The sequence below is a fragment of the Sciurus vulgaris genome, assembly GCF_902686455.1.
Source record: "Sciurus vulgaris genome assembly, chromosome: 2".
In the NCBI taxonomy this organism is placed as follows: domain Eukaryota; kingdom Metazoa; phylum Chordata; class Mammalia; order Rodentia; family Sciuridae; genus Sciurus; species Sciurus vulgaris.
In genome coordinates, this window is record NC_136462.1 from 57,977,504 (window position 1) to 58,004,982 (window position 27,479).

Here is a 27,479-nt window from a genome sequence, read left to right on the forward strand (position 1 = left end):
GCCTTCATGAATATGTGCTTGACTATATCATAGAATCAATAACATATTTCTGAAAATTTTTAATGATGCATGTGAACCTATTGCCCTGGGATCCATCTGCATAATAATGACTACATAGGACGACCTAAGACTAAGGAAAAATTTCCAGGGTGAACAGTACTGCACAAACAGGCTCCTTAAGATTCTGGATTTGGTGGAATCTATCTCGGATGTTGGTTTTGACTATAATCTGGAAATTTTCTGTCAAAATGAAGAGGCTGCTTATTTTAATATCTTCAATGGCCAGAAAAGTAAACTTTTTTCTTTTTTTTTTTTTTTTTTTTTTTAATTAGGGAATTGTGAGCAGTGTGGTAAAGTACAGAGAGTTTATCCTATCTAAAAACAGTTAAATGTTATTTTAAACATTTATTGCTGAAGCCTAAGGATGGATCATAGGTGTGGAATCTGCTGTTCCTGCCTGAACACTAACTTGAGCGTTGGGAATATGAATTATTTGTTTCCCTTTGGTTAACTAGTACATGGTAGGGATCATTCTTATCCAAATTTAAAAAGAGTTTTAAAATCAATTTTTGAGGCATAATTTATGTTTTAATATTTATTTTATTAAGAGTCAAGTTTAATGAGTCTTACAGTTTGGATCTGGAACGTCCCTCAAAGGCTCATGTGTTGAAAGATTGGTCCTCAGTACAGCAATATTCAGATATGGGTCTTTAAGAAAGTGATTGGATCATTAGGACTTTAACCTCATCCGTGGATTATTCAATTGATGGATTTGTAATTTGATGACATTATTGGGAAATGGTAGAAACTGTAGGAGGTGGGGTACAGTTAGAGGAAACAGGTCACTGGAGGCATGCTCTGGAAGGGTATATCTCGTCCCCAGCCTCTTCCTTTTTCTCTGTGCTTCTCAAATGCCCGGAGGTGAGCAGGTCTGCTCCACCACACTCTCTCCATTGTGTTGAGATGACTAATATAATGGTATTGACAGATGGGGAAACCCATGTAATTATGACACTAAACTAGGTGTATGCCACTTCCATCACATTTAAAAGTCAATTCTCTTATGATATATTAAAACATCCCTCCCACCAACTCCCTGCTTTTGTCAAAAACTGGTTGGTTTTCTGTTACTATAGATTAGTGCTATCTTTCTATAATTTCATAATAAAGGAATCATACCATTTTTGATCTTTTGTCTTTGGTTTCCTTTGTTCACTGGTTCTTCGATGTTATTCAGTGTATCTATTGTTTGTTGCATTTTATTGCTTAGTGTTAATTCCACTATCATAACTTGTTCATTTTTCTCCTATTAGTAAACCCCTAGGCTATTTTCATTTATAGCCTATGGTAAAAAGAAAAAAAAAAAAGAAAAAAGAAAAAGAAACAATCCCTATAGTTATTCACAATGAATAATCATATTTTTGTACATGTTTTTCTTAAATGCTATATTTCTCTTTGGATTTGACCTTTATAAAAACTAGTGAAATAATTTTACAAAGTGGTTGTACTATTTATTAATATTTTAGAATTTCTGTTGCATTACATCTTTATTAATGGTTGGTATGATCTGTTCACTTAAAAAATATTGCTATTTTTCTTGGTGCCTGGGAGGTGTTCAATGTGGTTTGATTTGTACTTTACTAGTAAATAATGACATGCTACCAGGCATGATGGAGCACACCTATAATCCCAGCAACTCCAGAGGCTATGGCAGGAGGATTACAAATTCAAAATCAGCCTCAGCAACTTAGCAAGGCCCTAAACAACTTAGCAAGACCCTGTCTCAAAATAAAAAAAACACCAAAAAAAAAAAAAAAAAAAGGGCTGAGGATGTGGCTCAGTGGTTAGGCACCCCTGGATTCAATCCATGGTACCAAAAATATAAAAATAAATTAATAATAAGATGTGTTTAAGAGCCATTCTAAGTCCCTTTTAAGGGGATGTCTTTAAATGTTGGCCCATTTTTATGTTTTATGTGCTCCTTAATTTTTTTTTTAATAATCTGAATAAATGCTTTTATTTCCCAGGATTTTTATATGTGAATTGCCTTTAAATTGAGAAATTCACCCATCAACATTTAGTGGCATGTTTAATACTGTTTAACATGCTTTAAAAAAAAAAATTGTAGTTGTAGACGGGCAGAATGCCTTTTTTAATTTTTATGTGGTGCCAAGGATTGAACCCAGTGCCTCACACATCCTAAGCAAATGCTGTGTTGTTGAGCTATAGTCCCAGCCCTTAACATGCTTTCTTAAGGTTTTTAATTTTAATAAAGTGAGTGTATATGTGTGAGGGTGATACCGAGTATTGAACCTACGAGTGTTCTATCTCTGTGCTACATCTCAGTCTTTGTAATTTTTATTCTGAGAAAGGATCTTGCTAAGTTTGCAGAGGCTGGCCTCAAACTTGTGATCCTCCTACCTCAGCCTCCTGATTAGCTGGGATTATAGACATTTGCGACTGCATCCAGCTGTTGCTCTTATACTAAAATAAGGTTGATTTTTATACATCAATCTGGTAACCAGTAATTTTTCTAAATTTACTTATTATTTTCAGAAATATTTTTGAAGATTCCTTAGCATTTTCTATTAACTCAGTCTCTGTAAATTAACAGTAGCTCAACACTGAATATTTATGTCACCTCAAATTTGTATATTGAATCTTCATCCCCAATGTAATGGAATCGGGAAGTGGGACCTTTAGTAGGTGTGAGAAGAAGGCCTCACAACTGGGCTTAGTGCCCTTATGACAGGGAAAGTTCCTTTTCCCTTCCGCCGTGAAAGTTCAGGGCAAGAAGATGGCTGTCTATGAAGGAGTGAGCACACCCTTGCCAGACCTGAATCTTCTGGGACTTTGATCTGGAACTTCCCCAGGTCCAAATCTGAAAAACATTTTTTGTTTAAACCACCCAGTCTATTACATTCTATTATAGCATTCTAAACAAACTAAGACAACTTCTTTTATTTACTTATCATCATTTTGGTTGTGTTTTTATCTCTTTCTTCTTTATCGCAAGGCCTAATGCTGCCAGTGAAATGTCTGGTAAAGATAGTGAGGCAGACATCTTTAGCTTTCTCCCTAGAGGGGATGTGCTGGTCTTTTGTGGTTATATACGATGCTAGGAGTAGATTTCTTTTCATAATTTCCTTTTCAAGTTAAAGAGAATCCCTTCTATTCCTAGTTTCATTCTCATCAAACGTCTTTTCTTTATCTTCTTGTTATGGGACGCAACTTAAGAAACAGACCGATCACCACTGAGAAGTCCAAGTTTGAGAGCCTTTATTAAGCCGGCCGGCTGACTGTCTCACACAATGCCCCAAAAAATAGCTATTGGGAGAACAGCCCCGACCACAGGGTTGTAGAAGTTCTTATAACAAAAATTACATTAATAATAAGTGTCTGTTGCTATGATTCACAATTACACATTAACATCAGGAGATCATGGACAGAGAGGGGATTGGGGAGTGGGTCACCTAGGTACAAACTAAAGAATGGTTACTGACAACCACACAATTACTGCTGCATGGTACACTGGTTGGGAGCAATAGAGATCAAAAGAGAGTAATTTTTCATTACATAGGAATTATCATTTTATATTGTTGAACACGTCACACCAAGTGACTGATGATAGGCACAGAGGCGGGGTGTTCCCATGGGAGAAGCTTATTTCCTACATAACATGGAGTCTCAGAGCAAAATGGAGTCTGTTTAGTCATTTCCCTCAGAGTCTGGTCTGTAACATTCTCATGGAGCCAGATCTGTCAGCCCATCACAGTTTGAAGTATTATGCTATTTCTATTTTTCTTCTTACTATGGTGATGCTAATTGAGTTTTATAGATTCAACCAGTCTCACATTCCTAGAACAAATTCCTTTTGGTCATAATATTATTTTTATGATACATTGCCTATAATATTTTGTAGTATATTTTATAATATATTGAATATGTTATGCTAGTGTTTGAAATTGCCTTTTGGGGGTTAATTTACATACATATTTACTAATATTTTGTTAAGCCTTATTTTGTGCCTAAGTGTACATGGGATATGTGTCTATATTTCCTTCTAGAAACATTTTTCTCTGGTTTTCATAAGGCAATACTGATTTTATAAGTTGATCTGGGAAGTGTTCTCCTTTTTTCTGTTTTAACTTTAACATTATTTCCTCCTTAAATCTGTTCTAGAATGCATCTGTTCTTGAAAGACATTTAAACCTGGAGTTTTCAAGTGGTTTGTTGATATTGATATGTGTATAAGACTATTACAGTTTTCTGTTTCTTCCTATGGCCATTAGATAGTTGGTCTTTCAAGTAACGTATCAGTTTCTTGTAAGTTGAATAATTTGGCGAGAAATTATTCATAATATTACCCTTTAATCTTTTACTATATCTAGGACAGTGATGTATACTCTATGTTTTAATGCATTTTTTTCTGTAATTGGTGTTCAGAAAGAACACAGAAGGCTTAAATAGCATTTTTAAACCTATTGACTTAATTGATCTTTATATCGCACCATCTCAAGGATAGCTGCATATGTGGTTTTGTTGTTGTTGTTTCAAGAACACAAATAAAATTTCACTAGATAAACTAACATGGGGAAGTGGGTGCAAACCAGTGTTTATGTCATGGACTTGTGGTTTTGATGTTTTCTTACTAGGAATATAGTTTTATTAATTTCATTAAATTTTAAAGGATCAGATTATGCTTTTATTGATTATCTACTATTCATTTACAATTTTGCTCATTTCTATTATTATTATTTAATAATTTTTGTTCAATTTGATAATTTGCTAGGGTCTTGAATTGGAAATTTTTAATATTTGAATGTTTTCTGAATGTCTTCTTTGTCGCTCATGTTATTTAATGTCTTCGTGGTCAAAGAAAGTTCCCCTCATTATTTCAAATATCTTTAAATTGTGAGACTGATTTATACCCACTTACCCTATGATATTTAGCTCAGTGGAAGTTTGTTGTGTTCTTGGAAAAAAAATGAATACTTGTTCAACTATTACTGGAATAGTGCTATATAAATGTCAATGATTATTTGATTTAATAATGTTCAAGCTTTCTTTCTGAATACCTGTTACAGAGAGAGATGCATTCAAATCTTTAATCATGTACTTGTTTATTTGTCCTTTGAAACAGTGTTTACTTCAGCTATTTTTGAGCATATCCTATGCTCTGCATACATATTTAGGGCTGATGACTTGTTGAAACATTAATCCTTTTTTCAATGTGAAATATATCCTTCCATTTCTGATAATGTTCCTATCTTGAAGCCCATGTTTTGTGATATGAATCTAGTCAACCCTGCTGTATTCTGATTAGTAATTAAGCTTTAATTGAGATAAATGTAGATTTATAAGCAATTACATAAATGATATTTATACACAGAGCCTGTGTTTCCTTTACCCAGCTTCACTAGGTGCTACCATTTGCAAAATTATAGTATGATATTGTAAACAAGGCATTGATGTTGATAGAATCCACACATTGTTCTTTTCAAATTTCACATTTTTCTTGTTTGTGTGCATGTGTATGTGCCTGCATTCAGTTCCATGAAATTTTGTGATGTGTAGGTTTGTGTATCAACCACTGTAGTAAAGATGCAGGAGAGTTTACCATACAAGGATCCTTTGTGCTGTCCTTTTATAATCACAGCTACATCTCTGTAAGTCCCATACACCTATTCCTAAACTCTGGCAACCACTGATCTGTTGCCTATTTCTATAATTTTGTTATTTCAATATTTTATATAAAGATTTCATGCAGAATATAACTATTTGCTATTTTTTTTCCATTTAACATATTTCCATAGAGGACCATCCAAGATATAGTGTGCACACTAGTCCTACTTCTGAGTAGCGTTCCACATTATGTATGTTTTACAGATTGTTTTACCACGTACCTGTTGAAGGACATCTGGGACAATTCCAGTTTGGGTTATTACAAATAAAGTCACTATGAATATTTGTTTAAGGATTGTGTGAGCCTGTGTTTCAGTTTCTCTGGGATAAATGCCCAGGAGTTCAGTAACTGGATCATAGAGTAATTATATGACCAGCTTTATAAGAAACTGCCAACTTGTTTTAATTACTGTTTTCATATATTCATTGTTAGAAATGAATAATCATATTGTATGGTAATATTATAATAGATGGTGTCATCGAAATGAGATTGGTTTTTGTCTTCATTGTTAGTGAATAGAAATGAGATTGTTTTTTGCATGTAGCCCGCTACATTCCTACACTTACATAGTTGTTTGAGTAACTTGTTAAAGACACGTTGGTATGTTCTATGCAATCGTCATCTCATCTTCAAATGAGATCAGTTTTATTTCTTCCTTTCCAATCTGTATGACTTTCCCTTTTATTTTTACCCCTTCAGTATGATGTTGAAAAGTAGTGAGAGTGAACGTTCTTATCTTGTTCTCGTTTCTCAGTATTTCAGTAGTGATTAAAATTTTAGTTGGAGTTTATTGGTAGATGGTCTTATCAAGTTCAGGTAATCTCCCTCTACTCTTACTGAGAGATTTTTGTCATGAATAGGTATTAGATGTTGTCAATTTTTCTCCATTAGTGGATATTATCTTAAAACTTTTATCTTTAGTTTTTTGTTGTGGTGTATTACACTGACAGGTTTTCAAATGTTGGAGCCAATTTGCCTATGTAGAGTAAGTCTATCACAGTGTCTAATTTTGTTAATGCAACATTGGATTTTGTTAATATGTCATTGAGAATTCTTTATGTCTTGTTTAATGAGAAATCTGCATTGGATATTTTTGTGTATTGAGTTTTCTCTATTTTTAATTTTATTTATTTTTTTAGTCAGAGTATTTCTGGCCTCATCAATTGAATTGGGACCTGGTCTCTTTTCTTCTGTTTTCTGCAAGTAATTATGTACAATTGGTCTTAATTCTTCAAATGTTTAGTAAAATTCCATTTTCCAAGTGTTTGAAAATCATTTGAGCTTAGAGATTTCTTTTTTAAGAATATGTAAATTATGACTCCAATATTTAATGTTTATAGGACTAGCAAGATCATCTGTTTCATCTTGTTGAAATTTCTATATGGTTTTGGAAGATTCAACTCATTGCTTCTAAGTTGTCAAGTTTTCTCATTTATGAATGTGAACTTTAATCTAGTCCTTTGTTCTTTTTATTGATAGTTCTACCCCTTATTTTATACCTGCTATTGTAAATTGTGTTTTTATTTTTTTTCTAAGTCTTACTGTATGAGTCTCAATTTATTAATTATTCTCAAAAATCGCTTTTTACTTTTCATTGTTGTTTTCAACATCATTAATTTTGCTCTTATTTTTATTATTCTCTCCCTTCTTTGGAGGATTTTTTGTTCTTCTTTTCCTGGTTTATGAGGTAGGAACACAGATTTTTGATTTGAGTCTTTTTCTGATTCCTTCTGCATGTACTCTGCACTGTCCATTTTTCTCTCGGAACACATATTTTGTTTTGCTGTGTTTTGGTTATTATACATTTAATTATTTTAAAAATTGTCTTCTATGCTTGCTTGCTTACCCATGGGTTATTTGTGTTTGTGTAATATCTAAGTGTTGAGAGATTTCCTTGTTATGGTCTATTGTTGCTTTCTAGTTTGTTATGATTAGAGATTTATGCTCTGTATTATTGAAATTGTTTTAATTTTTCTTTCTTTTTTTTTTTTTTTTTTAGATTTAAGACCCGGAAAATGATCTATCTTAATGAATGTTTTTTGAATTCTTGGGAAAAAAATATACATTATACTGTTACTGGGTAGAGTGTTCCCTATATGCTAATTAGATTATGTTGGATCCTGTATCCAAAGACAATCTCGTGCACAACTCTGAAACTAGGATGGATCTTCGTAGCTACTGTGAATTGAGACCACAGGGTTAAATCTTTGCATCCCTGGAGAAAGCAGTCATTAGGTGTATACTGCTTTTTGGAAAGGGGGATGGCCTTGGTCAAGTCATATTTTATTTCCCAAGATCGAGTCTCAAACTATTTAGTTGAGCATTGCCAGTCATTAACATTCACAGCATTGGAGGAATGAGTCTTATACTTTTGATGGTAGAGGATTTGGGTGGGACACAATGGTATCCTCTACTGAAAGGAAGACAGTAATTTGTTCTTAATTGTAGGTGGTATAATTATATGCAAAAAATGGAAGTAAGTTCACAAACTTTTTGAATCAATAAGAGAATTCGGCGAATTTTTTAGGTACATGATCAACAGTCAAAAATCATTGGCATTCTTCTAAACCATCAATAGCTCAGTAGAAAATATAAAGGAAATATACACTGTGTTTAGAGACCTTCATAACAAAAGTGCATAATGTATTTACAAACACATGAACCAAAAATCAATATGGTGATGAACAAAATGACCACATTTTAAAGATACCAGCACTCCCAGGGTTTATCTACACATTAAACATGTTCCCACCTGAGAGATGAGCATCAGTTTTAGGAAAATTGACAGAAATACAAAAATATTTAAGGAAAAAACATAAATTCAGAGATATTTCAAATAACTCTGAAAAAAGAGCAAAGGAGTAATGGGGATGAGGTTGGTTTCATCCAAATACTGCTGGGAAAGTATCAGTGCACATACACGTAGCCCAATTAAACCAATAAATGTGTGGGAATAGAAGTATGAGAAAAGCAATATTATAAGTGAATAAAAAAGTATTGTTATTCAGGTTGTAAAAATTTTCTCAGTGAATAGGGAATGACATTGAAACACTAGCTCATATGTGAACAAATGAAAATTAAAAAAAAAATTTAAATTTAGAATTAAAATTCACAAAATAATACATGATACTATGGAAAAATTTTCTTCTGACTTTGATTATCACAAGTATTGTTTAGATAGGGCATTTAAAAACTGATACCCAAAAGCAAGAGAAGAAATTAATGCTTGATTTCTTCACAGGACTCCATAGAGAAGAGTTTTACATTTTTAATGGTGGAATATTCATGGTTTTCACAGTTCAAACTGATCAGAGTTTAATGACTTGCTCTTAGGAAATATTCCTAAAATATAGTAAGGACAGAGGCAAAAAATACAATACAAATAAAAAAATACAAATTGGATAAGCCTGAATAGTTAAGGAATCCTGTAAGAAATTAATGATTTCATTAAAATTATAGACTGGAAATTGGAAATCACAATGATTACTTTTTTATAAATTTTGAGTTATTTAAAATATAGTTTCACAATTACTAATTTGCTACACAGAAACTGCACTACTGGCAGGAGTGTGAACTGGTGTTAGCATCTGATGAGTAATTTCTTACTCCTTTAGGAAAATGAGTGAATTTCCTTCAATCCTGCATTTCACTGCTAAGTATGGAACTGGGATTGGATCTCTACTATTAGAGTGCTCATTTCAACAATGATTATGGCAGCAAAGTGTTAGGAGAGACCAATAACCTAAATAACTGAATTGTAATGTATGTATACAAATGATTAATATGTGTTGTTGTGAGTGATAGCTCAATGGTATTGTCAAAGCCTTCCAGTCATAGGTTATCAGGAACACAACTGTCATTGAATAATTTAGGTTTATTGCTCTTCAAAACAAGGGAGGACATCCATCATAGAGAACCATGGAAATCATGGTAAGAGGATGTTAAATGAAATAATTATAGCATTTGAGCACATCTGAGCAAATTTTAGGTGATTTGGAAGGAAGAGTTAAAAGAAGTGGTGTATTATTTGGGGATGGGTGTTTTTAGAAAGCAGGTAAAAATCCAGGTTTTTCATCTTAATAGGATCTGTAAGAAAGGATTAATCCAAGCTAAAGCTATACAAGATGGAGAATTATAGTCACTTATTTTAGTCAGGAAAACAGAATGTTTGATGATATTTGTGTTTCAGGTCATGTTAATGTTTGTTCTTGTGTTTAGAAATGCTTCTGGGATGTTCTTGTTTTTCTTTTGATCTATTTTACCACAGAATGGCTTTGCCTAAAATCCAAAACTACTTAAATTCAACAAGAAAATAGCATGTCCAAGATATGAGTAGCAGTTCAGGTCCCAAAAGTAAGAGGCTACTTTTCTCTTCTTTTGTATCAGAAATGAAAAAAAAAAAAAAAAAAAAAAAAAATTAAAACAAAAAGAGGACCTTTGAACTGATGAGGAGGTTATACATAATAAACCAGAGCAAGATTAAAATTTCGTGCATTTTATTCCCAACCTACCCACAAACTATCAGGGAAACAAAAAATAACCAATATTGGAGACTATGTGGATGAAAAGTGGAACACCATGAACCACAAAAGAGAAGGAAATCCTGCTATTAGGGCAACGTGGATGAGTGTGGAGGATATTATATTAAGTGAAGTAAACCAGACACAGAAAGACAATATTGCCTGTTAAATGTCCTATGTGCAGTTCAAAAAAAGTTTATCTAGTACAAGTATAGAGTAAAACAGAAGTCATTAAAGAAAGGTGGGAGGCAGAGGGGTAGAGAGAAGTAGATAACAGGTATTAAAATATAGTTGGGTAGGGGGAATAAGTTATAGTATTCTATATCACAGTGGGTGAGTACACTCAACAACATAAAATGTATATTTCAAAATAGCTGAAAGAAAAGATTTTCCTGGCACAAAAGAAAAAAAAATAACTGTTTAAAGTCTGAAGTAATGCAAATATTAGTTACCTTGATGTGGTTACTTATTGTATATGTGTTTTGCATGCATACATAGTACAACTTGAATACATTCAATTATTTTGTATCAATGTATCAATGAAAATGAAAGTGTAAGAGAAAAAAAGAAGCAAGGTTGTCTGAAACAGAGAAACCTAAATGCAAGATTTAAGTTATTCTTACTAACCCAAACAAGCAGTCTTGGGAGAAAAAGAAGAGCTTTACATAAAAATCTTCCATCTACCTTCAATTTGGATCAACTTCCCCATTGCATTTCTCATTCACCATAGTTGACGAGAGACCAGATATCAGTTCAATTTTTATTTTACCAAAGACAATCTATTTTATTTTCCCATAGCTATTTTTATAATTGTCTCTTTTCCTTTTATTTTAAAAATGTCCATCTGGTGAATCTACCAAAGAGCCTCCCATGAATTTGCCTCCTCCATGAATTTGCTGGTATCTGACAGTGTCTGAAATTCTAATATTCATTCTTTTTTTGTCAAGGAGCAATTCAATGGTTCATTACAATCTGGAACCTTATATTCTTATATCTGTAAGTATTTTTAAGCATTTAATTATTTTTCCTACTCTTAGTTTTTTTAAAAAATTTCTCCTTTGCAATTTTTATGAGTCAAATATTGAGTTCTCTAATCTGGCTTTTTCCCTACTTTCTAAATACCCTTAACTACTTTTCATTTTTCTGGACTATTTTCAAAAATTTAGCAAGCATTTACTTTTTACATTTTCTGATCATTTTTTCCTGTTTTATGGTGAAATCTCTTGACCTGTGGTTATTATTTGAAGGTGAGTTTGTGATGTGCTATATTTTCTGTTTGTGTTCTTACTTATATTTGATTCTGTCATGATATATATTTACTTTGCTTATTTTCTTTTGTGTTTCATGTGGGAGTATTTCTCATACATGCAGTGATCTTGATTGTTCACTTTTGTTTAATAAATAAAACAAAACAGAACAGCATGGTGTGGGTTCTTAGATTGACTGTATGTCTTGTTAGCATAAGGACTACAGGTCAAAGCCATTAAGCACTTACATTGAGTGAACCAGTGAGCATGCAAAGGTCTTTGCATTGAGATCATTTAATTTAGAGCACAGGAAAAACTCCTCCTCCTCCTCCATTTTCCTTATTCCTTCTTTTACTTCTTATTTTTGCTTAGTGACTGACAGTTTCATTTAAGAGGCCAATGGAGGTGAGGTGTGTTGACATTATCATATATACAAATGTACCATCCTGTTTTTAAACCTGAAATGTTGAACCATTGTACAAACTGATATTTTGATTTCCTTAATCTTCTCAGGGGTCTTTTTGAGAAGATTTGATTAAAACAGATCACAAATTCATGTATTTTTAGTATTCAAAATGCATGTAATTTTATTTTTTGAATATTTGTAATGATATTTTATATTCTTGAGTTTCTCATTCTCTGTCCTGTTACAGGATTTATTAAAGATTACCAGCTGTACCCAGAATAGCTAAAGTAATCCTTAGCAGGAAGAGTGAAGCAGGGAGTATCACAATACCAGACCTTCAACTATACTACAAAGCAAAAGTAACAAAAACAGCATGGTATTAGCACCAAAATAGACAGGTAGATCAATGGTACAGAGTAGAGGACACGGACACAAACCCAAATAAATACAATTTTCTCATACTAGACAAAGGAGCCAAAAATATGCAATGGAGAAAAGATAGCCTCTTCAACAAAAGGTGCTGGGAAAACTGGAAATCCATGTGCAACAGAATGAAACTAAACCCCTATCTCTCACCCTGCACAAAACTCAACTCAAAATGGATCAAGGACCTTGAAATTATACCAGAGACCCTGCATCTTATAGAAGAAAAAGTTGGTCCAAATCTTCACCTTGTTGGCTTAGGATCAGACTTCCTTAACAGGACTCCCATAGCTCAAGAAATAAAAGCAAGAATCAATAACTGGGATAAATTAAAACTAAAAAGCTTTCTCTCAGCAAAGAAAACTATCAACAATGCATAGAGAGAGCCTACAGAGTGGGAGAAAATCTTTGCCACTTATACTTCAGATAGAGCACTAATTTCCAGAATATATAAAGAACTCAAAAAACTTTACACCAAGAATACAAATAACCCAATCAACAAATGGGCTAAGGAAATGAACAGACACTTCACAGAAGATCTACAAGCAATCAACAAACATATGAAAAAATGTTCAATATCTTTAGTAATAAGAGAAATGCAAATCAAAACTACACTAGGATTCCATCTCACCCCAATTAGAATTGCGATTATAAAGAATACAAGCAACAATATGTGTCGGAGAAGATGTGGGGAAAAAGGTACACTCATTCATTGCTGGTGGGGCTACAAATTAGTGCAGCCACTCTGGAAAGCAGTGTGGAGATTCCTTAGAAAACTTGGAATGGACCCACCATTTGACCCAGCTATCCCACTCCTTGGCCTATACCCAAAGGACTTAAAATCAGCATACTACAGAGATACAGCCACAACAATGTTCATAGTTGCTCAATTCACAATAGCCAGATTGTGAAACCAACCTAGATGCCCCTCAATTGATGAATGGATAAAGAACTGATGAATGGATAAAGAAACATATATATATATATATATATATATATATATAATGGAATATTACTCAGTCATAAGAAGAATAAAATTATGGCATTTGCAGGCAAATGGATGAAATTGGAGAATATCATGTTAAGCGAGATAAGCCAATCTCAGAAAACCAAAGGACGAATGATCTCACTGATAAGTGGATGATGACACATATGGGGGTGGGAAGGGGGCAAGAATGGAGGAAGGAGGGACTCTATAGAGGGATAAGAGGGGCGGGAGGGATGGGGGGGAGGAAAAAGATAACAGAATAAATCAAAAACTATTACCCTAGGGAAATGTATTATTACACAAATGGTATGCCTCTACTTCATGTACAGAGAAACAAGATTTATTCCATTTGTTTACAATAAAAATGAATTAAAAAAAAAAGATTACCAGCTGTGAGATTTGCATTATGTGGACAGCTCAGTACTACAACTTGAAATCATAGATCAAAAGACTTAAAAATATTTGATATGTTTAAGTATTGTTTTCACAATTTCTCTACCCATCAAAATTTTTGTTAGTTATTGTTATTCTATTAATACTTCCTACATTGAAGGAAAGCAGGACTTTTGCATTTATCAGATTTATTCTATAACTTACTCCTTCCTTTGTTTCTCTTTTATGATAATAATGTTTGCAAGGCTTAGTAATTTGTTTTAGCCTCTTTCCTATCATTTCTTCACTTCCATGCTACTGTAACATCAGTGTTTTCATAGTTCCTTTTTACTCTTTTTGTATGGCTGTTTAAAGAATGAAATTATTGAAGAGATCTCCATACAAATCAATTAATTTCTCCAGGTACCCATCATAGGGGTCATATGAATTTTTGTAGACAGCATTGCTCATTGTAGCTCTATTGATGTGTATTTCTGTATTGTATTCTAATAAGTATTATCATTGTACAGATTTATTTTTACCTTTCTGATAAGAGTATCATAATTCAATTAAATATTATATATTTTTAACATGTGTTTCAGAGGGAAATTGATAAAACACATTTTTACCACTTTCTACAAGTGTACCTCATTGAACTTAAATTTTCTTCCTTATAGAACAAAAGGGTAACAGCCCCTGGAATTTCTAGAGAAATTCTTTGAGAAAATATCTGTGAACTGAAACATTATACATGACCCTGGATTATAGTGACTAGTACAAATCAGTTAGCATTTCACTTGTATAAACCTAGGGAGACATTTTATTAGACTAATTCAGGTACAGAGTTCATATGGGAATGGGAATGACATTAATGAATATAAAAATTGTGACCCATGTGCAATGAAAAAAAATTAACCAAGTAAAGTATTGATGAATCACCAAGGAAGTAATTATTGCACCAGGATATAAATCTGTTACTAATTGGTAAATGTTATAGCACTGTAAATTATTCTAATCAGAAATCTCAGTGGGAAGACTTTAATGACACAATTATTCTCTCCAATAAAATAACAATTAGTCTGCCTGGTATTATACTAATTGTTATAACATAGTGTATTGACAATGCTTAAAAGCTAAGTATTGAGCCACTTCAGAAAAATATTTTTTTTTGCAAAGGACTTCACATATACAAAACTGATAATTGTGCTAGGCTAAAAAAAAAAAAAAAAAAAAAAAATCAAACTAAAAATGTTTAACCTTTACCCAGGCGTGGTGGCAGAAGAGGCGATAAGCAGTGAGACCCTGACCCTAAATAAAATATAAAATGGGGCTGGGGATTGGCTCAGTGGTCAGTGCCCCTGAGTTCCCTGGTACTCACCCCCCCAAAAAAATTTAACTCTTTTTTAATTAATGGACTTTATTTTCAGTAGTTTTATATTTACAGAGAGACTGAGCAGATAGTACACAGAATTCCCATGTAGACCCCTTCCCTACACACGTTTATGCCTGTTATTCCCACATTGCAGTGGTATGGTACATTTGTTACAATTAATGAACCAATTTTGTTGCATTACTGTTGATGAAAGACCATAGTTTATATTAAGTTTCACTCTTTATATTGTATGGCTGGCTTGTGATCTCTCTCATATATATATATATATATATATATATATATATATATGTATATACATTTATTTATATATGTCTCATATTCATTATTACACTATCACAGAATAGTTTCTTTTCCTCCCAAAACATCTATACTTAGCCCATTCATTCCTCTGCCTTTTCCACTGTGTCCTATAGCTGTGATAATGCAGTATATAACCTTTTTAGATAATCTTCTATTGTGTAGAAATATGAGTTTAAGATTCCTGCATGTACTTATGTGGCTTGAGAGATTATTCATTTTTAGTGCAGAATAACTACTCTGTGGACTAGTTCATTTACACATTCACATATTGCAAGACATCCTATTTGCTTCCAATTTTTCATGATTATGAATAAAAATGCCAAAAATATTTGTGTACAGGGTATTTTGAATATAATTTTTCAACTCACTGGGGTAAATACTTAAGAGAAGGATTTCTGAATTATATGATAGAATTATGCTTCACTTTGTAAGAAACTGCCAAACTGCATTTTCAAGTGGCTGTGCTGTTTGTATTTCCACCAGCAGCAAATTTATTGTTGCACATCTTCCATTCGAATTAGTCATTATGTCTTTAATTTTTTCATTGGATCTATATGTATTGGTATTTCATTGTTTTAATTTGCAACTTTCTATTAATATTGGGAACATATTTTCTTAGTAAGTTCAACCTCATAAGTTCAACCTTTAAAAGATTATTTGATATCTATATATCTTCTTTTGTAAGGCATCTATTAGAATCATTTGTCCCTATTTTAGTAGGATTGTTTTCTTATTGCTGAGATTTGAATATTCTTCATGTACTTTGGATACAAGACATTGTTAAACATGTTTTGTAAATACTTTATCTTAGTTTTTCTTTATTGTCTTGAAAGGATCTTTTGTAAAACATGCTTTATTAATTTTAATAAAGTTTAAATTACTAATTTTTCCATGGATCATCATTTGATGTTGTACTTTAAAACGATTAACAAACCCAAGTTTGTCTCTATTGTCTCCTATATTATCTTCCAAAAAACCAAAAGCTTTGTCTTTTACCTGTAGATGTCAGACCCATTTTCAGTTAATTTGGGGGAAGTGGTGAAGTCTGTGTCTAGATTCACACAAAGGAAGGGTTATACGTCTAATGTCTTTCAGTACCATTTATTTTTAAGCCTATTTGTCCCCATTGAGTTGTCCTTCTTTGTGAAAGATCAGTTAAATAAAATTATGTAGATCTCTGTCTGGACTCTGTCCCATTTTAATGACCTGTATATTTATACTTGATAAACACCATGCTGTTTCGATCATTATACCTTTGTATTAACTCTTAAAATTAGTATTGTCAGTCCTAAAATTCATTCTTCTTCAGCTGCTGTGGATGCTTTTTTGGTTTGTTTATTTTTTGCCTCAGGATGTAAATTTTAGAATCAATTTGTTGATATTCACATTACAATTGGCTGGGAGTTTGATTCAAATTGCATTGAATCTATAAATCAAGTTAGAAAGAATTAGCATTTTCAAACTATTGAGTCTTTCTGTTACAAAAGAAGACATGTCTCTGAAGAAGGGTCCAAGAGTTCCCAGAGAGAAGGGCAACTTGGTTCAGTACCAGCAGGGTTATTGATATATGTAATGGAAAAGAATTTCAGCACGTGCCACTCAAAGGCATAGACAGGAAAATAGATATATATTCAAGGGAGAGTGGGGACAATCTCAAAAGAGATGCCTTTGCAGTAAAGCAAGGAATAAGCATTCAAGGGAAAAGGAGAGCTATTTCCAGAGGGAAAGACACCAACCTGTTGATGTGAGGTGTTAATATTTATAAAGGGCAGGTGCTAGAGACTGGACAGTGGTGGAAGCAGAGTGTCAGTTTTACCTGCATTCATACATTGCCGTTATGTTACAGGGCATAGATCAAGGGCATAGGCCAAAGATATGTCTCTCAGGAGTTGCAATTGTTCCTAGACGCTTCTTGAATTTCAATTTTCATGGCCATTTTCTTTGAGACTCATAATCTCTCTAAATTCCTATCTCATTTTTATCACGAACACAATTTCTCCGTTTATTTAGACATTATTGAATTTATTTCATCAATTTTTAGTTTTCTGCATATAGATTCAGTTAATATTTTGTTAGATTTACACCTTCGTGATTCATATTTTAATGGGAATATAAATGTTATTGCACATTTAATTTTAAATTACTATTGCTAGTTGCTGGTATTTAGGATTCTTGTGTTCTCCAACCTTCCAATGATTACTTGTAAGTTCCAGGAGGTTTTCTGTTTTTGTTTCTTTGATTCTTTGGGATTTCTGTTATAAACAATAGTGTTAACTATGAACAAAGATAGATTTTATTTCTTCTTTTTGAATCAGTATGCCTTTTATTTCCTTCTTTTGTCTTCTACATCAGCTACACTGCCGGGTATTTACAGGTAAAAGACAGATATGAACAGTGGGAGGTAAGGGTAAAGGGATAATTACATAGACTGTGATAACCCTCCACATGTTTTCTTGTGAAAAGCAATTTACTTAAGGCCACTCTGGCTTAAGTCAATAGGATATGTTACATTCCTCAGCAATAAAACTGCTATCTGTAGGAGAAAAGCAGGCCCAACAATACCTCCCTGACAATAAGAATAACACAAGTTACTCTGAAAGGGGGACCTTTGTGACCTGTATGTGGACCAAAAATTCCAGGACTCAGGAAGACAGGATAATTAGAAGCAAATCCCACCAACCAACCAAGTTCCAATTAGAGTTGTCAGTACAGGCCAAGGTGACCCACAGCACCTTTGGCTCTTTATCATGCCATTATAGTTGTAATGTCCCCCCCCCCCCCAGCATCCACCCATCCATGGGTTTGGCTTGGGTACCTGGGTAAGACCATGTGCAGTGGGACTTCAATTCTGAGGCACTCCTGCTATCAGTTAAAAATCAAAGGGTGAACCTGGCAGAATTCTCTGGAAACTTTCCTGGGATGTCCAATAAAATTGGGGGTTTAGAGTGGAGGTTCATCATCCCTCTCTCAACCGAGGGGGCACACTCTCTCACTTTCTTCCTTGATAGTGTCCCTGTTCCTCTTTTCTTTCCCTTTCAGTAATCCTCTGGCTGCTGCTATGCGTGACTTGTCTGAAATTCTTCTTGAGGGATTGTAAGAACCTGTGAATGAGAACCCCTCACGCCACTTCAGCTCTGTAGGTGGGTCTCGCTTCTCACAGTGTGACATTGAATAGGAGAGGTGGAAGGACATAGTCTTACTTCATTCCGTCTTGAGGAAAAAGCATCTAGTTTCCCACCATTAAGTATGATGATAGTTGTAGGCTTTTATTAGATTTTTTAAGTTAAGGTGTTTACTATGAGCATTTAATTTTCTGATTTTTTTTTAAATTATGAAAGGATTTTGTTAAATTCTTTTTCTGTATTTATTGGTATGGTCATGATTTTTCTTCTTTAACTTCTTAATACAATGGATTACATTAATTGATACCCAAGTATCAAACAAGTCTTGCATAACTAATAAATGTCACTAGATCAGAGTGTATAATTAGTTTCATACTGTTAGGTTCAGATTGCTGAATTTCACTGAGTGTAATTATTCTAAGTTAGCATTATGTTTAGCATTTTCTGGTGTTTATATAGTTTTGGTATTAGAGTAATATTGGCTCGAGGAACAAGTTTGCAATACTGACTCTACTTCTATTTTAGGATAAAGAATAATGAGAATTGGTGTCATTTTGTCCTTAAATATTTGGTAGAATTGATTATTTTAGTCATATGGGCATAGAGTTTTATTTATTAGTAGGTTGTTAATTATTGATTGTGTTTAACATACCTATTCAGATCATTTATTTTTTCTGTGTGAATTTTGACAGTCTGTGCCTTTTGAAAAAAATCAGTTCATTTCATCTAAGTCATCGAATTTTGGGGCATAGCATTGCTCATAATATTCCTTTACTATCATTTTAATACTTATGTCTTTAATAGTGATGATCCTGCTTTCATTTCTAATGTTGGTAATTTATGTCTTTTTTCTACTTTATATGGTCAGTTTGAGTATAGATACTGTCAGTTTTTACTTATTTTTTCAATTCACCACCACTTTTCTTTTTCTCTATAGTTTTCATGATATTATTCATTCCTAATTTTTATTCTTTTCTTCTGCTTTCTTAGGTTTAAAATTATCTTCTATAATTTCCTATGAAGGCATATGATACTATTAATTTTTAGACCTTTCTTCTTTCACATATATATTTTATTTTTTCTAATATATGTATATATTATTTGTAATGTTATAACCTTCCTTCTAAGCATTGCTTTTGTTGCATTTCAGGACTTTTGGTTGGTGGTGTTACTTTTCATTAAATGCTCCTTTTTATTCCTGTTAATTTTTCTTCCTCTGAAGTTTTCTTCTCCTAAAAGTAGCATAACTACTCCACCATAATTTTGATTAGTATTATCAAGATATATTTTTTCTCATTGGTTACTTTAAATCTTCACGTTTAAAATAGACAATATTTCATTTTTTCCTTCTTTTAGGTAGTCTTTGGCTATTAATGAATATACACTTAGGTATATTAAGGGGGAAATTGACAAACCTGACATCAGAATTAAAGAAGAGGGCTCAGGATGTAGCTCAGTGGTAGAGTATCAACCATGCTAGCATATATGAGACCCTGTCTTCAATTCCCAGCACCTCAAAAAATATTTTAACTTAATTATCGATAATATCTCAATTATTGTTAGATCCAATGTAAACACTAGGAAAACTATTCAAAGTAGAGCTGGATGCAGTGGTGTGCACCTGTAGACACAGATACGTGGGAGGCTGAGGTGAAAGGATCACTTGAGTCCAGGAGTTGGAGTTCAGCCTGTGCAACATAATGAGGCCTTGTCTCAAACAAATATAAAAACATATAAAACCTAACAAACTGTAAATATAGATGTATGTGTAGATATAGATATTTGTATATAAATATTTGCAAACAAAATAAGTTATTTTCATAAAGTATTACAAAATGCATGTGGGAAAAGAAGTTTTAAACTATGTTAGAATTTTTTTAAAAGCCATAAAGGTGCATTTTCTGATCAAATACTAAGACTCAATATCCAGATAAAAAAATTCATAGAGTTGTCTGCATTAGAATACAGGGATTGATAAATACCCTAAAGAGGAGAGACAAAACTGAGTATATATGACAGACGTGATATTTCCATACACTGGAGAAATAATCTCTAATGACTGTTCATCTATAAGACTCATATAAATTGGATCCCTAGTTTATAGTATCCATTTTAAATTACAGATAAATTCAAGTCTTACTGTAAGGTAAACTCTTTATAATTAGGGAACTTAATAATATTAAAATTACTGTATTCCCCAAGAGACATAATAATGAAATATAAAATCCTAATTCTAATAGCAAGAGATTTGATATATGAATATCTGAGACAACCATTATGTTTGCCCTTTAAATAAAGCTCTACCCTGAATTTCTGTGCCACACTTAACTAAGACAACATGTATTTTCTATTATACCTTTTTACTCTTCTCATCCTTGAAACCAGATAGAGTTTTGGCTTTGTGATTGAAGCACTCTTTTCTTTATTCACTGCACGAATTCTTGTACTACCAGATGGCAGGATGCACCATAGTACCCATCATTTCATTTAAACACAACACACACACACACACACACACACACACACACAGCAACCTTTAAAGTAGGGTCCACTCATTTTAATTGAAAGATGTGGCGGATTGACAACTGCATTCTTCAATAGACCGTTTCATAAATTGAGACCTAACCCCTCATCTTGTGACATATCCAACAAACTTTAACATGGATATACAGATTTGAGTGTCATGCCTATAATGCTTTATCTTTAAAATTTACCAAATGTATTATATATTATAACCATGGTATTAAAAATTACATGAAGCCTGCGTTACACATTTTTGATGATGAAATATGCATTTGTACACACATGTGTGAGTACATACACATGCAAACTTCACATACATTTATCAGCAATTATCCCAGAAAAATGAGATTTGAGGAAAAACATCTAATATTCAGCCAATTTAAGAGTCAAATTATATTCATATTAGAACTGGCTATGGGAAAATCTATATTCAACTACCACAACTGTACTTATTGCAGGATGAGTCATAGTGGAGAAGTATTATGTAGACAAGATCCATGAACAGGGATTATCTACAGCCAGCTCTGCAGAGCACCAATCCATAAAGCAAGCATCATTTATATTTCCAAGGAAGGTCTTGTTCTGAAGAGAATCTTCAGGAAGCAACAAAATTAATCCAAAGGCTGTAGAAATAGACCTAATCAATTGCCTTTACAGGTTGATATTTTTCCAGATTTTAAAACAAAGAGAGTTTAGGAATGTTTGTTTATGGTATGCTGATTTAGAAAATCTGTGTCATCCTTGAAAAATTAGGCCCTGGCATTGACCAAGTGATATCCATCACACAGGTTCTGAGGTCTCTGGTTGTGGTAGTATATTACTCCATGGGAATTGTTGCAAAGAATGGGCTGGTTTATTTAAATTTCTCAAGACGTTTATATTGAGACTACATTCACAAGACATCAAAGAGAAATAATAGAAGAACTCCATTTCTGGTATATTTTTGTGAAAAGATCATAACAATATTTCATTCTACCAACCACCACTGCTGACTTTCATTCCTAAAATCCAAATGGAATTTTACAACATAGAATAGTCAAAACAATGACTTTTTCCCATACAAATTTCCAAACCTTTGTATACTTTTTTTCTCAGCCTCTGCTGTTTACCATCTGTCTAAAATGCTCACTTTGCAAAAGGATTCACATGACGGAATTCTGGCAGGCAACAGGACAGGATGTGATCTTTTTGTCACACTCTGGCCACAGCTAGTATAGCTAGGTAACATGGATCATTTAGTGCTGCTGTACCTTTATGGCTAGAGGGAAGAATACTATTTAAACAGACAGTTGCATAACAAATCATTTAGTGTTGCTGCACCTTTTTGTCTGAAGTCAAGAATTCTGTTCCATTAGCATCCATGGTTGAAATATACTGGCATTGTCAAGCCTGTGGTCTGGAAAGACATATGGTCCAGAAAGGGTGAAAGCTGCTCGATTTCTGCTACCTACAGACTCTGCCAAATAGGTATGATGTTTACTTAGCACTAAGTTTATTAAGAAACAAACTTCTGACTCAGTGTCCTGCATCCTATCTTTATTCAGACATATGGACAGGTAGGGGTAAGTGGAGAGTACTAACATTTACATGGTAGAAAGTGTCTTCCCATGATAGAACAAGAAGAATAGATTCTTAGAGCATTTATTATTCTCAGAAAATTGTGTTTCTTGTTATCAATAAGTTTAGTACTATTAATTACACTTCCTTGCAGTATTATCTGTGTTAAGAAACAGTTAATTACTTTGCTAATGAACTGGATCCTTTCCCCAGGTTTCTGATTTCTAATTGCCAATCTCCTATCTTCTTCAGCACTCATTGCTTAAGGAATGAAAGGTGAAAATGTAGAAATGATGAAATTTAGAGATGACTTGATATAGTGTGGTAATTTCCCACACCATCACCTGCAAAATGCTTTTCCCCCACCCCAATCAATCAAGGCTTCCCATTATAGCAGTTAGCAGTTAATTCTCAAGGCACTCATGGTAAATTCTTATCTGAAGAGCTCTCCTTATTAATTTTCTAAAGAAACCAAGATGTCTGTGTTGATCAGTATTTTACCTTGCCTAGGCTGTTCATTAATGTCAATAGAAAAGTTCATGAGCTGTAAAATCCCGAGGTTAAGATTAAGCAGCTATTACAAGTGTACCTTCTGGCCTAAAGTAAAAGGATCATAGAGTAAATTACTCTCCTGCATATCACTGCTTAGTGGTTCAAGAGTGACTTTTTTACTATTTTATAAGATAACATGAAAGCCTCTTCACATTTTTTATTACTTTCCTTGCAGTAAACTCTGTAAAAAAAATAAATAAATAAAAAACAAAACTTACTCTCTGAATGAAATCTGTTATTTTTCATCCTCTGAAGATTTATACTTCAATTGAATTTTTTCCTTCAGTACAGGAAAAAAGATACACTTTATCACAACCTTTTCTTTACTGTTTTTCTAGCACTATTTTTTGTAGAAATAAAAATATGATGAGGGGTACTTTGTCTCTTTGTATTTGTACTCCACGTAGTCAGTCTTCTTAGCTGTTGGCCAAAGACCAAGCTACAGTTTAATATACAGGACGAAGAATGTCAACAAAAAATATACTCCCTTGACAAGGGTTAGAGAGACTTCCTAATAAATAATCAAGATCCTTCTCTAGGTCTTTTCATCAAATTAATTCTCTTATTATTCTCAGTGAATGTTTAGATATTCTCTTCCTTTAACCTTACTTTGATCTGAAGTATAAATCTGCTATTGCTTGCTGTCTTAAATAAATTACACAGCCTCAATTTCTATCTGTCCTTGAATAGACAAGCAATCTGTAGATGAACAAGCAGCTTCCCTTATTTAGTTATGAGAATGTCTTGTGTAATGGAAATGGGTTTGGTTATAAAAGAAACTCATTTTTACATGCACTCAAACTCCAGACTACCTTGACTTATTTGATATACATCTCACATGGACGCTGAAATTGCACTAGATTAAAAAGGCTTATACTAAGTATTACTTGAGTATCATATATTGTCTGCCATGTAAATTAAAAACTTTCCTGCCCACCAAGGTTTGTGTCTGGCAATGGGATTAACTGAAACTCCATTTTTCTGTGAACATATTATAATAATGGAGCTAGTTAGGATAACAATCAGCTGCAACAGTATAAGCCCCAAATTATAGAATGCCTCAGAAACACTGGAATTATATTTATCACTTACATAATAGTCCCAAATAGATGGTCCTGGTTTGTGGGTGGCTTTCCTATGGTGATTCAGATACCAGGCTGCATCCCCATGGTCTATAGCAACAGTGTCTAATAGAAACTTGTTCAATGATGAAATGTTTTCTAGTAGTAGCTAGCAGCTATCTAGCTATTGAGTACCTGAGATGTAGCTAGTGTGACCAAGGAACTGAATTGAATTATATTTAAAGTAACTGTAATGTACGTGATCTCATGGTTACTGACTATTGTATTGGGCAGTGTAAATTTAGGGTCCTGTTTGCATTGTGTGCAATACAATTGGAAGAGGGGTAAAATGTTCATAGAAAATTGCATAGTCACTTCATAAAGCTTTGATCTGGAAAAGACACACAAAATTTCCTCTGACATTTTGTTGTATAGGGCCTGTTAACTTGGACATATCTAAAGAAAAGAAACCAAGAAATGTGATCTGCTAAGTAATGGAAGAGGATCAGGATTGCAAGATTTTAGTGAGAAGTGAACGTACCCTCGGGTGCACTGAGCAATGAAATGTAGCTATTAAATATGTGAAATAAGAATATAATTTGCTTTGTGAAATTTTTGATTAAGTAATTAAAATATCATTAGAGAAGCCCAAGATTCCTTCATGGTTATATTGATTACTTCCTCAAAGGGATTATATTGATTATTTCAGTATCAAATACAATGGATACATATTTAATGACTAACCCAAGAAATTGGTTCAGTCAGGTGAATCTTAAATATGCCTCTCAAACTTCACCTGTCTTTTTCATCTGGATATATACTGCTGCTGGTCCTACGATAACGTCTTTGGACCATAACCAGGACAAAAGACAGAAAATTGCCTCACAGAATCATCCTCTTGAAGTTCTTTATTATTTACACTGTGCCCCTTTCCATGTTGCAGTCTCCTCGCTTAGTGGCATGGGCTACCCTGTGCCTCATCCTCCCATGCTGCAGAGTCCTTTCATTTTTAACATTCTGATTACATCTGCAGGTGCCCTGCTTTGTCCTGACCTGCTTCGCAGCTGACTCTTATCTGCCATGAATGCTGACAAACATGCTTGCCCAGATAGTTGCTTTTCTGGCTGGTTGCTATTTAATGGTCTATGCTGATCTGGGATGAACTTCGTCGTAACCCCATTTGTGATTGACTTCCAAACACCAACACAGGAAGATGAAGAACTTTTCATGGAGCTTCATCTTTGTATCCAACATGAGTTGAATTACTGACTCTTTCTCTATTTCTTTTCTTTTTATAAAATGGGCTTTCTAAATACTTTTAATAAACAACTGCCAGGTCTGATAGTAATTAACAAACTGTATCCTAAATATAAATGACAGGACTGATGTATACGTGGTTGGATGTATTATTCCTAAATTTGCATTAATGCATTTCTATCCAGTTTGTAGTTTTCCATGCCTACCTCTATCTGCAAGTTGTATTTCATCAGAGACCTGAGTAGAAGAATTTCAAAGAAACAAGTCACTTAAAAAATTGGTTGCAGGGAGTGATCAAAGATAATATTACAAACCTTTCCTTTTGTGATATTTTTTTGACTGCCAGATGTTTTATTTTTTTGATATTTTTAAATTGTGTTTCTCAAATGCACAGATGTTGTTTTCTAAAAATTTGGGGTCATATACAAACACTAACTAACTAAAATGGAACCAGGAAAATCTTTGACAGACTCATGAATAAAGCGATGTGCCACTTCCTGATTGTTTTGCTTTCTTAAATTTTGTAGCTGCTTTTTAAATATATTTTTTAAAAGTTTCTTTCAAACTGTTAGTAAGAAATTTGAGTTAAAAAACAAGAAATCCAACATATGTAATCTAGATAACAGAAATTTATAAGATGCCTTATGTTTTAATTACCATGTGTATTGATGCCTCAGAGAAAAGAGACTTATTATGTAGCTCTTTCTCAGTGAGATATGAAGAGTTAGCAGGATTGAATCATTATATTGTATACACGGTAGTGTAATAGTCCCAAGTAATTCACTCATCAAATACTTTTTATATTTATTTTGAGATGTTATTATGAAGATTATTTTATCTTTAAACATTAAGTTAGTACTGTTTAGACTGCACTATCTAACCTGGTAAAAAATTTAAAGTACTCTAACTAATCTGATAATAACAGTAATACTTCCTTAGAAGTTGTAGAATGCTTCATAATGATCTTTTGCATCCATATCAAAAAGATTGAGATATTAGAAAAGAAATAACAAACATAATGTGTGAAATGTTATTTAAATTAATTATTCATCAAATCATTAACTCAGCCAATTAATTTGGATGTTGAGTAATTATGCATAATATTTTTCAGCTATTATCCTAAGTTTGAAAGAGATGCCTAAGTCCCAATACTTATTCTTCATTTTATATATGCATTGCTTAAGTGTGTGATATTCAATCATATATAATCAAGTTCATAATTTATTTCTGACTCCCAAATTTTGGAGAAGTAATATTTATCTTCGGGTCTACAGAAATTTGTTGGTAAGAGAAAAGTGGTAATGGTAATGGTATTGGGTAATGTTTTTGAAGGATTATCTGATGTCATTTGGTTCCTAATTTTTTTCTGCTCCCTAATGCCTTCCCTATTCCATAAGTAACCCCTTTGTTACCTTGAGAAATGTAGTATACTAAAGGGAAATAAAAATCTTTAAGTGGTAGAATGAAATAGAATCATAGATTTAAGCCTAGGTCATCATGACACCAGAATTCACACTTTTAACAAGACCACTCAGTTTGACTCTTATTAGAACACGTGCAGTAAATAAATGCTGCTATTAGAGATAACTTTGCTAGAAAAAAATGTCATGCTTATTCCAAATCAATATATGAATTATGTATATTCACCATAATTAAAAGAAAACACGGACATGATCAGAGAAGACAGTGTGAAACAAAGAATTTAAATTGACCATCAAAATCATTAATCCTGGAGAATAATTTAGGTAAATTTTCAATTTACCTAAATCAAATGAAGTTTGAAAAGTAGATTGTGGTGAAATTACAGATTTTGAATCCACTATGAGACTTTTTGCTTCAGTTATTTAAAAATGTGAAAAGTTAAAATTAGTTTCATTAAATGTAGAATGACCTGAAACTTAGCTCCTAACCAGATCACTTTTAGATGGACAGCTCTCTATAATCACAATAGGAAAATCTAGCATTTTTTTCCAGGAGAATTGGGAAGTATGATCTACAAAATTATAGGCTATGTTGTGGATTAAGGAGGAACAGTAGAGGGTGGAAGCAAGAAAAGAACCTAATTATGAAAT